Source organism: Ornithodoros turicata, chromosome 2 (genome assembly GCF_037126465.1).
Source record: "Ornithodoros turicata isolate Travis chromosome 2, ASM3712646v1, whole genome shotgun sequence".
Classification (NCBI taxonomy): Eukaryota; Metazoa; Arthropoda; class Arachnida; order Ixodida; family Argasidae; genus Ornithodoros; species Ornithodoros turicata.
Window position 1 is genome coordinate 123,681,394 of NC_088202.1, and position 18,425 is coordinate 123,699,818.

General features: G+C 43.6%; 1 protein-coding gene and 3 long non-coding RNA genes across 4 annotated transcripts in view; 2 read left to right on the forward strand and 2 right to left on the reverse strand.

Moving 5' to 3' along the window:
* LOC135384015 (uncharacterized) overlaps positions 1 to 18,425 on the reverse strand; it is a 102,549-nt gene that overhangs the window by 16,171 nt on the left and 67,953 nt on the right. The gene's annotated exons all lie outside the window — the stretch shown is intronic.
* The window catches only part of LOC135384014 (uncharacterized), a 113,177-nt gene continuing 100,931 nt past the window's right edge, over positions 6,180 to 18,425 (forward strand). Inside the window, exon 1 of the mRNA XM_064613269.1 lies at positions 6,180 to 6,269. The gene's annotated coding sequence lies outside the window, so the exon portion shown is untranslated. The remainder of the gene's footprint in view (positions 6,270 to 18,425) is intronic.
* On the reverse strand, positions 14,894 to 16,201 carry LOC135384012 (uncharacterized). The gene is made up of 3 exons (XR_010420208.1): positions 15,959 to 16,201; positions 15,393 to 15,484; positions 14,894 to 14,965 (listed from the first exon to the last, which is right to left on the reverse strand). It is a non-coding gene; the product is annotated as an uncharacterized LOC135384012 (long non-coding RNA).
* LOC135384013 (uncharacterized) lies at positions 16,447 to 17,855 on the forward strand. The gene is made up of 3 exons (XR_010420209.1): positions 16,447 to 16,477; positions 16,786 to 16,901; positions 17,487 to 17,855. It is a non-coding gene; the product is annotated as an uncharacterized LOC135384013 (long non-coding RNA).

Consider the following 18,425-nt stretch of genomic DNA (forward strand, 5'->3'; position numbering starts at 1 on the left):
CTCCTATTTACACAGCAGTAGATGTTGAAAAACGGCGTAAAGAGAAAGAGAGAAAAAAAGCGACAGCGTTTACAGCGCTACCTCACTTCTAGAACAGACATATAGTAGCAGGCGAGTCTGTAACTGCTCGGACACTGTGAGTCACGATTGACTAACTTTATAACGCTGTATTCTTGAGGCATCCTTGACCGATAGGAGAAGAGAGAAGAATTGAGATTCCGCACGCGCTTTATTGCTTTTGCACAGCGCATGCAGGACCTTGTGTGTGCAGTCCAACGCTATAATAACGGCGACAAAAGCTGAATACAGAATATTCTCAACCAGGCTACATTTCACAGAAATGTCCTTATGTCAACAAAGCTGCAAGATCTTTATCGCGATCTTTTGATGAAGATCCTGAAGTGTATTGTTAGTAAAAATACAAGCACTCTTACGATACAAATGGAGTACTGGGGCCCAGAGAGTGAAAAGCCAGAAAAGTACTAAAAATATTGATATATTTATTTAGGAATGTTCCCCCGGCTATTTGCTATGTTGCAGTACGCAGACGTTACTATGCGTTTAAAACAAGAATCAGGAACCGAACTTTAGTATTTTTGTACTATGAAAGACGGAAGTCATTTCAGAGGTGCATTCCGCACGTGCCCGCAGCTATTTTCAGTTTGAACTCCTAGCGATCCATGGGATCGAAGTAATCAGCACGGGTGAGGCGAACAAGATATTCTCGTTGTTGAAAAGCAGAGGGAGTTTAAAGTTTAGTTTTTGTGTTCACGTGCATCGCTGAATCAGATAGGCGACCTTACTAATCCCGTAAATGCAGATGTGCGTATTTACAGAATCTATTTATTTATTTATTTAAATACCCTCAGGGCGCTAGCGTTACAGAGGGGAGTGGTGGTTGAAGTAAACGGGTTACACAAAATAGAAAAATTTGAATACAAAATACAACAATTATATCAGAACAACAATGCTTATTATAATATTATATAATCACTAATGACACTTTTCAACTGAGCGATGGGCGAAATTGATGTCAGTGAACCGGGGAGGTGGTTCCAGTCGATGCCGGTACGGTAGAAAAAGGAGTCAGCGTGAGATTTGGTTGAACAAGATGGAATGTGTACTTCTTGGACGATGGTCAGCGCGATTTGATATGTATGTAGGTGGAAATATAAAGCGAGATCGCAAGTTGTCGTTATGATAATATATTTTTTGGGACAGGTACAGACCGATTTTTTTTCGTTTCTCGTCGAAAATAGTCTATTGAGTGTGAGGAACATAAAAAGCGGGATGCGCATTCTCTTTCAGGCTTTACTGTCGATAGTGTACTTCCTATAAGAAAAGAACTCTACGAAACCGAGCTCTTCAAAATGAAAAATCTTGTAAAACATTGCACGTTTATGTTAATAGTCACAAAAAGTGGTAGGACCGTTCGTGTTGCGGTGATGTCCCTTGAGTTTGAGTTTGATTATAGGTTATTATTACTATTATTATTATCCAATCCAATTATCCAATGAAGACGAAACACGTGACTTACTCAAGAAAACCTAACATAATATGCAATGCATATATGTGTTCCGATGCCATCAAGCGTGAAGGATTTAGGGATCGTTTTCGACTCCCAGCTGCGTTTTCATGATCATGTTTCCTATAGGTACACTCTTCAGCTCTCATAATTCTTGGCTTGCTCACATATACATGCAAAATCTTTTCCACGCACTCTGTATTTCTTCACCTGCATCGTTCCTTAATTTTACCGCGACTGGAATACGCGTCTCCAGTGTGGAACTCTCTTTCCTGCACTGACTCGTCACGCATTGAATCTGTCCCGAAAAAATTTCTACACATTGTGCAAAGCGTATTTTTGAGAACCAGCCCTGACTTTAGAATGTATGTCTATAGGGATATAATGTCATTTCTTAATCTCGAACCACGCTGAACGCGACGCCGTTTTCATGATATTATGCTCTGTTATAAGATCTTACACAGTTTTCTCGGTACACCATCTTTATTGCATCAGCTTCATATCGTCGTACCTGTCAACGTAAACAGACACACGAATATATTGTACCTATCCCACCATATGCCTGCAAATCCGATCGCACGTATGCAACAAATGACAGATGCAGTTCACCCCTCTCTTGATATCTTTAACCCCCTACAAACGTCTTCAAAGCTCTCCTCTGGTGTTCACTCAATAACATGTGAAGTTGTACAGTTTTTTTCCCTTCCCTTTTAGTGCCATGTACTGTACATCACTACGTCTGTACTGTATGTATCAATGTGAATATCTTCCTGTTATGTTCATGTTTCTGAACATGTTATGTTTTGCCTAATCTGTGTATATGTGTAAGTACTGCAATGTCTACGTGCGCCAATACCAAGGCTTTGGCTGTTCTTGGGCACGTTACTAGAGATATTATTATTATTATTTGTTTCCCGTGTTTCAAATGGATGATCTGTTGTTTATTGTAAACAAACTCTCTAATACAAGAAGCCCTGGGTGCGATGGCATATACGGTCAATTGACATCAAAAGAAATATTCATGTTATTAAACATATCCGGCTTTCTATTTTAAATGGCATTTTTTTCCACTGGTCACGTACCTGTTTAACTAAAGCGAGCGGTGATTAGGCCTGTCTTTAAGAAAGGCAAGCGTGATGATGTTAAGAATTATCGATCAATATCTATTGTCACGGTTCTTGCATTAATTATGGAAAAATTTATATTCTCGATAATGAATAACTTTGCTGCCCGCTTTAAGCTTTTTTCCGACAATCAGTTCGGCTTCATTGAAGTTCGTGGTAGAATAATGCTTTTGGAGAACCTTAGCGACCTATCTTTATAGTGCTTTAGAAAAGAGGCAGTTCGCTGTTGGATTATCTTCGAACCTTTCGAGGGCGTTCGAGACCATATCCCATGATATTCTTTTGCGTCTTCTCTATGCTTACGGGTTCAGAGGTTGTATATACTCTTGGTTCGTAAATTTTTTTAAGTAATCGAACTCAGGTGGTTTTTGTGGGTGGTGCATTTAGTAATGTTGTATCAGTAGACATTGGTGTTCCAGAAGGTTCGGTATTAGCTCCCTTATTATTTAATTTCTATGTGAATGATCTATTCCGTGTTTTGAAGTTTTGTAAATTATTTCAATATGCCGACGACACTTTATTGGTAGCGGTACACGCATCTCAACGTGAGGACATTCGGTTGCTACAGGTTGATGCCACTAATGTTTGTAACTGGTTCTCTAAAAGCGCTATACAGTTGAACTTCGACAAAACCCAGCTCATCTGCTTCCGCAATCCCTCTAATACCTTTGATAACACATGCTCTATTGTTTTACCTGGCTCACAACCATTGACGTATTCACTAACTATGAAGTACCTTGGCTTGTATTTTGATTCGGACATGACATGGAATTCTCAGTTATCGTATGTATGTAAGAGACCGCGACAAACATCCTGCGTACTTTTTTCTTTTAGGTATGTAGCTCCTTCGAGAGTTCGTAGGTCAGTGTTAGATGCAGTCGGCTACACTATATTACGATATGGAATAACATTGTTCCCACATTGCAGTGAAACTTGGAAAATTAAGGTTAACAACATTCTTAGAAGCTGCCTCAAAAGTGTTGCTTATAGAAATTGCTGCATGGGGTATTCTGGGGACCTTTTTCGAGATCAGTCTTTCTTATCTTTTGGTAATCTTTTTAAATCCACAACTGTACTAAATCACTTTTGGGAATCTTCCTTCAAAATATCTTATTCGCGGTAAACCGTTCAATGAGAACAAAATCATTTAATTTTGTTGTACCATTCTCTTTCACTAGGCATGGGCTTTTTCGTAGAGCATGTCATGTCCCTCGTGTTTTTAACGATCTTCCTTCTCAGTTTTTAACGATTCAGTGAAAGTCACATTTGAAAAGGTTACTGCGTCAATTATATAATTGTGCTTAATTAATGTACCATGTAGTTGTATTTGGTTTGTACTTCCTAGCTAAATTGTGTGCTTAGTTGTCTTGCCGTTGATTGCCTCCAGGCCCAGCGTCACAAGCCCTTCGGCTTAGGCGTGCCTGCTTTGTATCTTGATTTGAAAGACAAGGAATAAAAAAAATATTTATTTATTTATTATTATTATTATTAAGTTACACACCTTATGTCATTCGGAGGATGATATTACAGTCTCTTGGTTATTCTGTGTTAAGCTATGGTATAACAGTGTGCTTTAACTGCTCAGCTACTTGGAGGGAACGAATTAATAAGCGTTTCATCAGTTCTTTAAAAAACTTGATGTATGGTTCAGGCTCGAACAATGATGACATTATTTGATTATTTGATGTTCCGTTTTTAGAGTTCACGTACACACAGTGTGTCATTTATGTTAACACCAGCTGTTATTTGGTTCGGCCGCTATAGATCAACATCGGTGGCGCTCACCCGTGATGAGTCGATTTCTCCCTGATATTTTTGTCCGACCAACTGATCTATTAACTAAACGAAGTATGCACATTTCTCTTTTAAATGTCTCTCATATTCAATATCAACCCCAAAGGACTACACAGCAAGAAGCTGGGGGAGGGTCGAAGAGCAAATAGCAAGGCGCGCTAAACAGAAGAACTTTCAGTCCAGCTCATCCCCAATAGCAATATACCTAAACGTAACGCAAAAATAATTCTATTATCAAGAATTAATGCCACTGGCTTAACTTAATGAGGTTGTGACACTTCAATCCCCATGTTGTGCCGTGTAGATGTAAAATACGGGTTTTCGCCGTTTGAGTTTGACATATATCCCCTGTGACACACAGGCACACACAAAGAGACGACGATGAGGTGGGGCTGATGCTGCCCAGCAGGCTGGGCTACTCTGTAAAACATGTGTACATCCCATACATTTTCACAGAATTCATAACATTAACATACAAGCAACGGGGTGGCATCGTTATAATATTGAGTGTTTTCGATCGTTGGTTGTTAGTAGGCAGTTCATAACAGAGTTCCTTCGCAGCGCAAACAGGAAAAAAAAAAAAGAAAAGAGAGAGAGAGAGAGAAACTGCTGATAACGAGGTCTTCGAAGTATCCCATCTATACCGCACCCAATCTGAGTCACGTGCGCTGTCATTGGGTCCGGTAGGTACGATAACTCCTTCACGGTAACGTTACAACGGTATAGTGGCAGTGATAGTGGCAGCCACCCTGCTCCAAGACTGTTCTCTTTCTCCTTTTTTTAGATAATACTTACTTATTTACTTACAACGGTCTGCTAACACACTCTGATGACATCACCGTGAATTTATCGCGCCTATTAGTTATCGTATCGTTGCTTGGATGCCCTATAGACACGGTACTTGGGAAACCACGTTATCAGTGGTCTACTAGCACTAGTGTTAGTAGGCCGATGATAACGTCACAGTGACGCTACCGCACCTACAGGAACCAATGGCTCCGTGCATGCCTCAGAACCTTATCAGTTTGATGGGTGTCTGCAGTATAGACACGGTACTTCAGAATCCAATCGGGCCCAGGTTATCAATAGTCTACTAACGTTCTTTATTCTCAATGTATTTGCTGTTGTTGTTAGACATTGTTGTTAGCTGTTGTTGTTAGATTCGAAAGAAAAACCGCACCTCAAATACCATGTCTCGTCCGACTGTGACATCGCGGCAGGCATCTATATATCCACGTCAGTGAGGTGAGGGTCTGCGGAAGAGGTCACGTGATTACAAGAACCAACAAGGAATAGCTTATGCTCTCGCTTCTCTAACGCCAGGACTCGACGTTGGGGATTCTTCAACGCGCATGTATCTTGCCAATAAGATGTAAAACAATAAGAGTTTTCAATGGGCTAGCATGCAGTACAAGCCATGCATGACATAATGAACCACGCTTATCAAGGTATCACGTTCCTCTAGCGCCATCAAAAATAAAGATGCACGCAGGGTGTCCGAAGCGCACGTCCTTTTGCTTTTGACGACGCAACAAGCAAAACGCGCCGATACCCAGGGCGGAGTCTCATGTGGCCGGACCCAGGTTCGAACGAAAATTTCGCGCCTGGGATACAAAAATCGATTGGCAGGCAGGCGGCGCTGCTTTCGCGACGTCACGTGTGACGTGAGAAATCCCCGTATGTTAATGGGGGCGCGTGGGATAAAAACGCAAGTGGACCAATGGGACACGGCTGATAAAGAAGTGGCTTGGCAAACAGTGATCACGACAAACCCCGTTCGCACAGAGTTGCCATCGACACACGGACGCACAGACACAGGAAGCAAGGTGAGTCTTCGCTGCTTTAGCACGCGCGGGGCTTCTCGATCCTCAAGGGAGTTCTGTTTCAAAGCTCCAGAGAGTTCGAAACACTTTCTTTGCGTTAGTTCGTTTGGTTGACAAAGTAAGGCTTCAAGTTTACTTGCGGCTTCCTGAATAGCACCATGACGGTTTTTCTCGTGTTGCATGGGAATAGAGAGAGTTTTCGAAGTTCAATTCAGGCAAACGTAGCATGTGGCTTGTGACGTTTAACGCACGTGCAGTAAATTGAATTTGCCAGCAACACCCGATGCCGGTCCGAAAATGTGATTGCTAGAGTGACTCAATGCAGAGTAATCCTCCCAGCAACTGAATTAAAGTTACCTAAAATTCGCTTGTGGAGACGTCCGGATGAATCTCCAGCGTTCTTCACAGAGCTGCAATGAGGCTAACCAATTTCCAAGTGATATCGCCGTCACATCCTTGATGTCAATGCGTTATACATAGAACGCCAGCACTGCTGAAGTGTTAATTAACGGGATGGCACCGAATACGTCAGCCGCCAGGATACCCCATATCTATTGCAAAGAAAGAAAGCACAAATTATGAATACTGTATGGTAAACAGTGGTACTGTAGCGTTTCCACAGTTCTCAATCCTCTTCAATCGTACATGTACATCAATACAAATTAGAGATGGAAAATGCCATTGGAAGGCAGTTGACAGAAACTCAGTACGCAGGACCGCATACGCTAAATTTGACGAGGACGAACATAGATAAGAATTTGAAATTAATTAAAAACCACGAAAGCACTCTAAACATGCAAAATGTATCTAATTCTTCCTACAGAACTTCGCCCATAGAACTATACATAGAACCATCTGTGATGCTTGGTCCTGTACGAAGACTCCTTTATGCTGCAATATGCTTTGCAGATAAGTGCCAAAGAGTTGTCGAGTTGGGCGAAACGTCTTTCGCGAACCCGTATAACATCCACATTTTAGACTGCTAATGTGGCCGTCCGAGGGTGGTCCTAGAGTGTATAGTGTAGTAACATAACAAGTATCCCGTTGATGAAGGTAGAATCACTTCAAAGTGCACACCGTCGGTTGGGACAGCGTCGCTCCCATGGGTTCTTCAAAGGAAATACGTCTATCACACAGCGCCGGTTGCATTAACTTTCCGAGTCACTTTCGGGCGAAAAAACCGTTTAGGTGATTATAATGCGCTGGAAAGCCTACCTCCTGTGTCATCAGGTTAATGTAATACATTTTCTTTATATATGTCCCCGCGAAATGTTAGACGTGGATATCTACGAGAATTCCGGACCCCGCACATTCGTGTGTTCAATTGGCGGTAATACATGTCCTCCGTCTTAATTCTCGCTACTCATGAACTCATCTACAACTAATTTCCATTTAATTCTTCATTCAGATTGTGATAACATCGGGAGTACGATCCCACTGAGCAAGACTATTTTATCGGTGACGGTGTTCTTTAATGCTTCCAAGGAACGCGTTCAGAACTTCGCTTGCTTTATTCTGTCCCGAAATTGTTCAAACTGCTTTGAGGGGCACGTTGTCAGCTTCAAGTCTAATCCAACATATTGTAAAAACTTCGGAATGTCTCAGCCATGGCTCAGTAACACAACTTTGTTCTCGTGGAGCGCCAGCCATGTGGCACAGCCTGTAATCGTTTTCTCGCACTTGTTTTCATTGTTTGGTTTGAGCTTTAATGGTTGGTTGGTAAAAAAAAAGGAAAATATGGAGATGTCGGCCCAACTCTACATTGGGCCGGCTACTCCAGTACGCTTATGGTAGAGAGGTCCGGCTACCAAGGAACCAGGGGAACTTTAATGCTTCATCAAAAGTTCGTTATATGTTGTTTGACAGTGGCAACATGGCTACAATTCATATGTCCCACTCAGCCACTATGACAATATTTATTTTGTTTGTTTTTTCTGGTACTGGTAGGCATATTCAATCTGAGTTAGATGCTGAATACCAAACTCAATAGGGCCTCGTGTGTACTAGTAACGTATATGCCCATCTGGGAGAAGTCGAATATCAGTCATCCTATAAAACCGTTCGTGAGGTATATTCCATTGAAAGGAACAGTAGGGCGCTGACAAGCTAGTGCATGTGCACAAAACGGACCGTCCGCGAGACTTTTGTAAGTATTTTGCGCGTCGTAGTGATGCCAACAACTACTTTATTTTGATGTTGATTGGTGTCGCCATATCATCGCTACGGAATCGCCACGGAAAGATACCCTACCCCCATTGCTAGCGGTAATTTAGTTAAAACATAAGGATAAGCTTTACAACGAGGTGACGATGCCCTCCATGGTGATGCTAAAAAAGCACTGACGATTCAGAGCCTCTGGTAAAACTCCACTGCGTATACCAGCGTAGGCCCTGAACAGCAGGTATAGAGGCTGTCAAAGTTTACAAGAAGCATATTCACACAGATCATCTTGAACAAAGTGCTGTGGCGACCGACGACCGTGTATAATGAATACCTTCATATTCATCTTCTCAACGACAGCTGGACGCCGCGGTTGATGCTTGGCTCTCACCTGACATTAACAATCAGGATTTGCCCTCGATCTGGATTCTGGATAGCTCCATCGCTTTTAACAGTCTGAAAGGGACCGTCGGCGAGACAGCATTGCAAAGCAACAATAGTGAGCCTTATTGACACAACGAACCCAGGTGGCCAATTTCCCCATTCATCATCATCAGTGTATTTGTTGTTGTTGTTGTTCACTCAAACGGTTCGCGCACGGTTATGTCGTTGCCGAACCACAGGATTCCATTCCGAATAACTCCCTCTTCCTATTGGCCCTCCGCGATACCGTTCGCGAGAAGTATGCGCCAAAACGATTCCCTAGCGCGCTAATATCTTTAATATCCACCCTCTCAAAAAGAAGTAACGAAAAAAAGGCGGACAATATAAACTTAATCACTCGTTGCTCTTCTCTTCAACTGTGTAATTATAAGAGAAATAAAGAGAGTGACGGCGAACCCGAGAGCGAGTTTAGGCAGTTGCGATGTGCAGCACCTCCTGGCTAACAGTATCTGCTCGGCATTTGCTTCTTTACAAGGTCGACCCAGAGTTACGCTTCCGAGCACCACCTTCATTCACGCGGCAAACGACGACTGCCCTACATAGGCTACGGCTCAATGTACCGCACAACGTACCGTCTTCTCCTTGACACTTTGACGTTCACGTTGACACTCGAAAGGTTTTAGAGGCGAGCCTCTCTCGTGCGAACTCCCGAGCCTTCGACATCGCGAAACTGTCGTCCGGCAAGGCGCTGAGGGCACGCAGATTTTCTACGTACATTCTATGACTTTCTGAGCGTGTGCCCTCAGCGATTCCGGCATTTTAAACTGGCTTGGTTGAAAGTGTTGAACTACATGTTGAACTTCATCACTTCAACTCGTTCATCTGTTTGTATTTTCTCTGTGCAAGCGTCCTGGGGTAGCCAGTTCGACTTCGTCGCGACTTACATCCCCATTTTTTTCTTTATAGTGACTTGCTATTCCGCAAGGATATAAGTAGAAAGTAAACTAACCAAAACTAGGTAAATCAAATCAGCTCGATTCAGCTTGGAAGAGCGAGTCAGCGTATGCGCACAATTTTTCAGGTACTACAGTTTCTGAGCAGTAAAAGCGGGGCTGCTGTGTGGGACTCTCCGACGCATTTTCTGGAATGGAACAGATCTGCGGAGAAAAATCTGGAGTTGCTGGTTCCACAACCGTGGATCTGTCTACTCTACTCCATGACGCTTAAAGCTGAGCGCTCAAAATTAAGATGTAAACAAGTAAGATGAAAGAAGCGGTAACGAAGGAGTAAAGTGAATGTCGCACGAGTGTGCGGAAATAAAAAGTGAGGAACTGCGCATTTTCTATTGGAAGCAGAACAAGTGCTTTCCAGTGCTTCGCCTGTCAAGAAAATGCATGTTTCGAAATCCTAATGCGAGTATCCGTCTCCAGCAATGGATCGAGGCATTGTTACCAGTAAAGTGTTTCTACGTTACACGATAAAAGATTCTACGCTAGAGGGCATGAAAACTACCGTATTTTCCGATGCAGAACGCACATCGATGTACGTATAACGCGCACCCCCGAAAATTAACGGATATCTTTTTAAGAGTTCGGTGTACAACGCGCATCGATGCATAACGCGCTCCCCGCAAGTGAAAATATCGGCATTGTAAACTCAACAGCGCAGTTAGTATCCACAGTAGCATAAGCGTCGACTACGACTACCTTCTTACGCTGTGTTAGCTGAAGCAATTAACACCGACCCGACAAGTGGGTGTCGCAGTAAACCTCGGCCGTGTCGCCAGTATTTGTTTCTATACGCCTCGCATTTTTCACACTCTCTTCAACATCGCCAGTCTAGTCAAACGCGTTGCAGATGACTGACACCCCAACGCAGGGGCGGACTTAAGGGGTGGGGGGCGACCGCCCCCATACGGCTGATAGAGGCTGAGGAGATAGAACACCCTATCTCCTGGATGATGGTGTGCCGCAAAGCACGAAATTTCCTTAAGACCCCCCTCCCCCCCATGACAGACCCTTAAATCCGCCCCTGTCCCACGCTCCCTGGACCCACCGCGCTACCTTTGTGTACGTCGCTCCTGTCTGTTGTGCTCGCCGTCTACAACACAGTTCTCAAAAATTTCTGGAACACGCCACTCAAAGCAATGAGAATAACTCCTAAGCTAAGGGTTTAGACAAGGACGCGAAGCAAGAAGCTGCGCGACGTCTGCTTAGAGACGTCTGCCAGAATATATTCCTAAGCATAACATACGCTGCCTGTTCCGGACACGTTGTATACGCGTGTAACGCGAGAGCTATACACCGGACAATACGGCAAACTGTTTTCGCTCCTAATTCTTTCAGTCTGAATAGGATGACGATAGTGCGTGCAGGAGTGTCAGACACTCATTTCGAACTGATGTTTATGTATTCCCGTTCTCAGAGCAGTGGCTAATCAGGAAGGGGGGAGGGGGGTGGGGCAAAACGTTCGGTTAAGCGTTAGTTTACCCTCCTCTACCCTCCCCATTGCGCGCTGCGAAAAAGAAACACCCCACCCCATCCCTGAATCCACCCCTGTCTCAGGACGAGGCCTGCTGCGGATGAAATGCAAACATTGAGACATTTCCATAATGACGCAAGTATCGACATTAAAAGCGCACGAATATTTGCCCTGTGTGGCATTCTCCATAAAAACGGCGCTTTTAGCTCATCGTGACCAGCGTTGTCGTGATGATGCATCCAGAAGAAATGTTCGGTCGTCGCATGATGGAATATTACTGTATTGCATACAGAATAACAATCGTTCCTACTACATGCGATATGAGTATTTGTCATATCGATGCGGTACAGGTTGTTCTTAGCAAAAAGAAAAGTGAACACGTTCGCATTATTCCAACGATAGGAACACGACACGATCGAAGATACAGGAAAAGCAGTAAGAGAAAGAGGGAGCGGAAAACATGCAGATAACGTTCTACCATCTTGGTGGTAGATGGGAATCTCAAAGCCACGAGCCGCCGGCGTATCGAACAGGTATCTGTGCTTTCGTGCGAAGCGCAGCATGGCTTTGCATGTTGGCACTGTTCGCGCTGGATCATTGTTCTGTCTCTCGTGCTCAATTGTACATACCCTTTACCCTACTGTATAGCTAAACTCAGGCTACTGCTCGACGCGAGCCGCTCTCTGGTTGATTTAATACCTCCTATTGATTGCTTTAGATGTGCGCCGCACTTTTCTTTATGTACAACTTCGCTTTCTTTGCCTTCACTTCCCAAACTGACGCTTCAGTGCTACGGTAGCTTCAAACATCTCTACGCCTTAGCGCTACGCTGACTGATCAAAGGTGGAGCTAAAAAAAAAAAAAAATTGCGGTTGCGCAAGTAGAAAATATTTTTTGAACTTCATAGGATGAAAAAAAAAAATGCTTTGGCGAAAAACTGATAATGTCAAAAGGGGGGATATGTGTATTAGGAGAAGGAGAAGGAAGAAAAATACGAAAGGTCAGTCGGACTGAGTCCGGCTTGCTATTCCAAAAAATAAACAATCAAATAAGCAACGACAAATTTTGTATGATTAGATCAAACAGTTAGAGCAGCACAGGCACAACATAGCACGAGAAAGCTCGGTCAGAGGCTGGATGGAGCAGGACTGTGCGTGGTTTGTTTGTTTGTTTGTTTGTTTGGTTATTATGGTTAGGCCGAGGGACGGGACAAAGGAGGGCAGCCGCGGACGTTGCGCTGCACCCAAGCTGCATTAGTCGGCGACGTACAGGGCTTGCCGTTGGGGAAGGTCAGATGATGCAGAGTTGCAGACACACAACGCGGTGCTCCTTCACACCAGTGTGTCTAGACATCCGCATGCACGCGCAGATAACATGTGCGTCCGGATTGTGGTATCGTAACCAGTATACAGATGCGCAACAATCTGAGTGCAAAACGCGAAAAGGGAACGCTATGTGGTGCACCACGCACTGCTTTTATGTCGGATCGTGATAAATGTGCCTACACGGTTAATGTAGATTCTGTATTTTTAATGAGAAACAGCGAGCAGCGTTTCTATTGTGGAAATACCAAGAGACGGGCTGACCGCACGCACGCAAAGTTGCTATGATAATTTGTTAGGGTCATTAGACGAGTCGGCAGCGTCAGGGCGTACTTCAGTAATGGCCTCGGAACAGCCGGGCCAAAGTTGAGTGAGGTTCTAATCTCCTAATTTCTGGCACTAGCATTTAAAATGTAAGACATCTGAAACCATAACGTTCATTATTTCTGTGTATAACCCTTCTGATATCGAGGTTCCCTAGAGACTCGCGTTATCTGCAATTTAAAAAAAAAATTAAAAAACGCAAAGCGATTGAACACTCACTCTGTAATGAACATCGTGTACGAAAGTTAATTAGTTAATTAGCTGTGTGTTGCAGCCTCCGGCTGGTTCTGTCTGATGTTTTGCCTGGGTTTTCCGGCAGAATTTCCAGACGAATGTCGCCACAGTTCCCCCTAAACTCGGTCCAGGACGCATACTAACCCCCCTCCCCGTCACCCACTTTTTCCTGCGGTCCTCTCCCCATCTGTCCACATCTCTACGGCGCTCACCGCCGCAGTTGCTTCGCGGCGCTAATACGGAAAACAGAAAAAATAAAAAGGTCGGTCGCCGAAACCGTAACAATAAATTACCAAAGGTACGCTCGTCCCCTTAGATCTTCGCCAAGAAGGACGGACAGCAGCCATTGTGCTGCCAACAAAGCCAGACATTCCTGTTCTGCGGCGTAGTTCATGAGCCTTTGTGTGGGGCTCATTGTTACGCAAGTACAAATAATGTCCTGTTGTTGGTTCACTTAACTTGTTATTTGGGGGCACATCGAATGCAGATCCGTAAGTACTATAGAACTATGTGACGTCAACTGCATTGTGGGACAGCTATATTATGAAGAGCACTGGGGATAAGCAGCAAAATCCACGACTGTTCTAACCTCCGACAATCTGCAAACATCAAGCATGCGGTATGAAGCAAGATTACTTCCAAACTGATTTACATATAGGGTGCTGTCCACGGCATCAAGTGAAGTCTATATAAACAGTGGAGTGTTCCTTCTTTGATACCCTATCCAACGTCATCTGAACGGAGCAGTGTAAGGTTCTCTATATAACTTAAAGTAACTGTAAAGTAAACTGTAACTGTAAAGGCAAACGTGTAGAAACCGTATGGTTTTCTGAAAGCTTGTAACCTGGACGCTTCAGATACATAATAGTTCTGCTGTGTATTGAGCATTCTTTCAACAGTCGAATTTCAAAGATCGCAAAGCAAAGCAAGCCAGCGGGCCCCAGAAGTGCCCCAACCATGAGGCGACTCGCGCGCCATCAATTAAGAACGCAAGAAACTAGACGATACATCAGGCAGGATAGTGCGTTTCTGGCGAGTGCAGTAACCATTTCATTGCGAAGGTGCGCGGTTTGTGTATTCCGGAACACAAGGACGCAAACCACACATTGGTTTAAATCACTTGAATGCGAGGTTTTGCAAACAGCACCGACACAGCGAGCAGACGACACAGAGACGCGGAGAGAAAGCAAGGCCAACAGATGGCGAAGGCCACCACGCTGGCACGGAACTGATTGTATCTCATTACGGCCGAAGTCTCATTACGGCCGATGTCTCAATACGGCCGAAAGTCTCAATACGGCCGATAATCCTTTAATCCCCAAGTGTCTCATTACGGCCAAAGTCTCAATACGGCCGAAGGCAGTCTCATTACGGCCAAAGATGTCTCATAACGGCCAAATGTGAAAATGTGTATTGTAACCTGCATTGATATGCAATGTCACAGCCAGGTATGGATATATATTCAGCAGGGTATAAGGCATGCACTGTGCCCTTAGGGCCCTTATCATATTTATATACACATATTGCGAGACAAACGGTATGTTATCATACCACAGCACAACGCAACATATTGTGTAATGTGTACTCCCACAAGGTAGTATTGAAGTTGCATTGAAGCAGGCTACTATGTGGAGTTAGCTACTTGTAGAGAGCTAGATGAATATTGGCTTTGTTGTGACGCTTTTGGAGCCATCCTACAGTCACTGGCCAAGACGGAACACCTATCTCAGTCGATGTCAGTTTATTTCCATTCGCCTTACAATTGTACAATTCTTGCTTCTGGAATGAGTAAACCTGCAAGAAGCGAAGAGCAACCATGAATAGGCTAGAATATTTAAAAAAAAAAAAAAAACACAAGCATTTGTCTCTACATGGCTGGTTTTAACGTGCACAAGCTGCACATGTGTTGATACGTGTCTGTTATTTCATACAAGGTTAACATAAATCTTCATCTAGACAAAAGAATGACAAGCCTTAAAAATGTGACTTCCAGGTAAACACAGAGCATGACCATGATATGACTATAGGTTCAGTAGTTCATTCCTTTAATGGGAACATGTGAATATCAAATAGTGATACATTACAATTCATGAAATGATGTATGCATAACTTCCCATTTCTGGTTTCTTTTTTATAAAGGTAGTGCACTAATTAACATTTGTGCACTACTACAAAATTTCTCACTTCACAACAGAACCTTATGATGATCTTAACAGCTCACCTCTTCGGCCAGGACTCCCTGGGCAGCAACATCCTATTAGCCATGTTGTTGTTTTTCTTTTTCGGAATCCTCCGTGCAGCCACATACCATGCCTGGAATGGAAAACCAGCTATAAATAACAATGTATTTGAATGACTTCCTCTTGAAGTATTTATTCTAACCAGATATGCTTTTGTGCCTAGTATGGTGCGCGAAGGCACATAAGTACAACATTTGCAGACGTTCGACGTAAGCAGTTCAAGGAGATCAATTCAAGTACGCCGACTTGCGCTTTTATTTTTGAAGAAATACGAAGACAAATTTTAACAAATTAAATATGGCTCACAATGATACGAGTAAATGCTGCTGTACGGTGATGCATTGTCGGTATCTTATCGTCTTCGAATAAATGTGTTGTTCCTAAACGCGCAACCAACTAGAAACAACGCAAACCTACAAACAGATACCGAGTTACATCTATTACAGGCACTTCGGCTGTTTGATTCATTTAAATTACTCGTATGAGAATCCAACTATGTGTGGACAGCACACTACTAATCCAGACAACCTACGAAAGCATTACTCACCAGAATTCCTGCTGGACTTGGTCAACACTGCGCGATCTACGTTGGGGCTGTGGCGATTCATTCAACTCGATTTTTACCGGAACAACAGGCGCTGCTCGAAAGACAACGACGGAAAATAGAGAGCCGCTATAAAGTCCGCTAATTTGCACATTACAGCACTACAAATCGATATATGAACACGTCGTAAACAGCAACCACTCGCTCACACAAGAAACGAGGTACCCAACGTTGCTAGACACCATCCGAACTCCAAAGTGAGAGTAGCAAAACAACAAGATATCAAAACACAAAAGGAACAGTATTTATCCCCCTCCCTTCTATAGCATGCAAAACGTGATTTGCGCTGAGATGAACATATATGTTCATGTCGCGAGTAATTTTCACTTTTCACTGATCCAAAGGAGGTCACGTGGGATTGCTTGGCGTTTGCGAAATTAACAGCAATGAAAATGGCGTGCATTTGCTCTTCACGGTAGCTGCCAGAAAATCGAATCAAGCTTATGGGACACTGGACTACAGGTATGTTGGCATCTTTTTCATTCCTGCATATCATTTCACATTACATTATACGTGAATACATGGTGTCATTTCATGGGTGTCGTGTCTCACGATGCTGGGGAAGTAGTTGCATGGGGAAGTGTGCATGGTTGTAGACTTTTAATTTTGGATCGCGTAATCGAAATATCGGCACCTTTCGCATTGTGGCTTGCATGTGACCAATCAAGTGCTGTTCCCTTACTAGCGCTTCCTGCAAACGACAAAACGAAACATGTGGGAATGTATATTTTTGATTACTCATATATAACAAGAAAATGTATCGTTTTGAGGTTGCTGCCACTACTCCATGTGCCCGCAATTGTCTTGCGTGTATGATTACACTAACGACGTCGCCCACCACGGCGGAAGTGTTTTGCGTACACGCGTTTCAGCATGAAGCCTGCAGGTAACATTTGATGCTTACCCTTCGGGTATTCTGAATTTACATATTGTAGCTTAGAGGAATTCCGAATGCCCAGAGTGACACACACTTATAACATTGTGACATCAGTGCAGTGGCATAAGCCCTAATGTAGTGCCCCACGAAAATGAACGAGGGGCAGTGGTTTATCCAGAAACCCAAGCACAAGAGGGGTGTTAGAAAAAATTGTGGGGGGAGGTCATCATTATAGTTACGTCATTACAGCTTAACATATCATTACAGACGTATCTGAAGCTGAAATCACAAGGGCACCCCCTGTAGGGGGTGCACAGGCAAAAAAACTTAGGGGGTGTAGGGGGGTCTGGGTAAAGCACTGACGAGGGCGACTCCTCCACCCCATGTCAAGCCTCATAAAACACCTCCTGAAATACTTTCCTGGCTATGCAGCTCATCATTATGACGTAATTGTCATTGTTGTCCATAATTCTTGAATATGTTTTGAATATATGGAAAAAAAAGTCTGCTTGACAGCATATGTCTCATGGTCATCATCAAACAAAATCATATGTCATTTTGTTCTGTGCCTTATGTACTTTTTTTAAATTTCAGGTGGACGTAAATTGTAGAAGGCAGCTAGTGGGGGAGAAGATCATGGTCATAGGTCATATGGCTCCTGGAGCTCCCAGTGGGCTCCCTTGTGGAGTACTTTTCAGAACACACACACAGTTCGCTCACAGAACCAACGAGTAGGATGTTGCTTGAATACTGAGAGAAAATGGCGTAACACATACAAATATCGTGTGACACATATGACAACAAAAACATTTTTCACGAGGGATGCATGAAACACTGTCGCAATATTGTGTGCATGAACCATTGTGTGTGACACAAGCCGTGGGGGCACACCGCCTCGGACACATTTTGGAAAGCATAAAACACAGTATATACACAGCTAATGTGGTGGATGCTTCTTTTTTCTTTTTGGCCGTTATGAGACATCTTCGGCCGTATTGAGACTTTGGCCGTAACGAGACACTTGGGGATTAAAGGATTTTCGGCCGTAATGAGACTTTCGGCCGTAATGAGACTCGGGCCGTAATGAGACTTCGGCCGTAATGAGATGTTACCCACGGAACTCGGGTGTTACAACCGGTAATAGCTTAAGCTGAACTTCTCAAGAATTGCTGTTCTTCAAAAAAAAAAAAAGTCGAATAGTAATTACGTAGTAACCGGTCTCAAATGCGCTACGTTTTACTTCAATATCACGTGATGTCTGTCCACCAATCCGGAGCCGACTCCAACTTTGTTCTTTGCGAACGTTGTGGGTCGTCGCCTTTCAGTTTCTAAAACTGTTCAAAATTAATTGGTGAGAAAGTATGAAGAACTGAGAGGTGATGACTTGTGTGTGTGATCACACAGCCAAGTACCCAAGCAGCACAATGTACTGAAAGTCGGGTGCAATAGGGGTGGACGGGTAGGTGGAAGGCCTTGAACAGACTCCCAAAACTAAAGATCATTGATAAGACACATACCGTCCACCCCTATTGC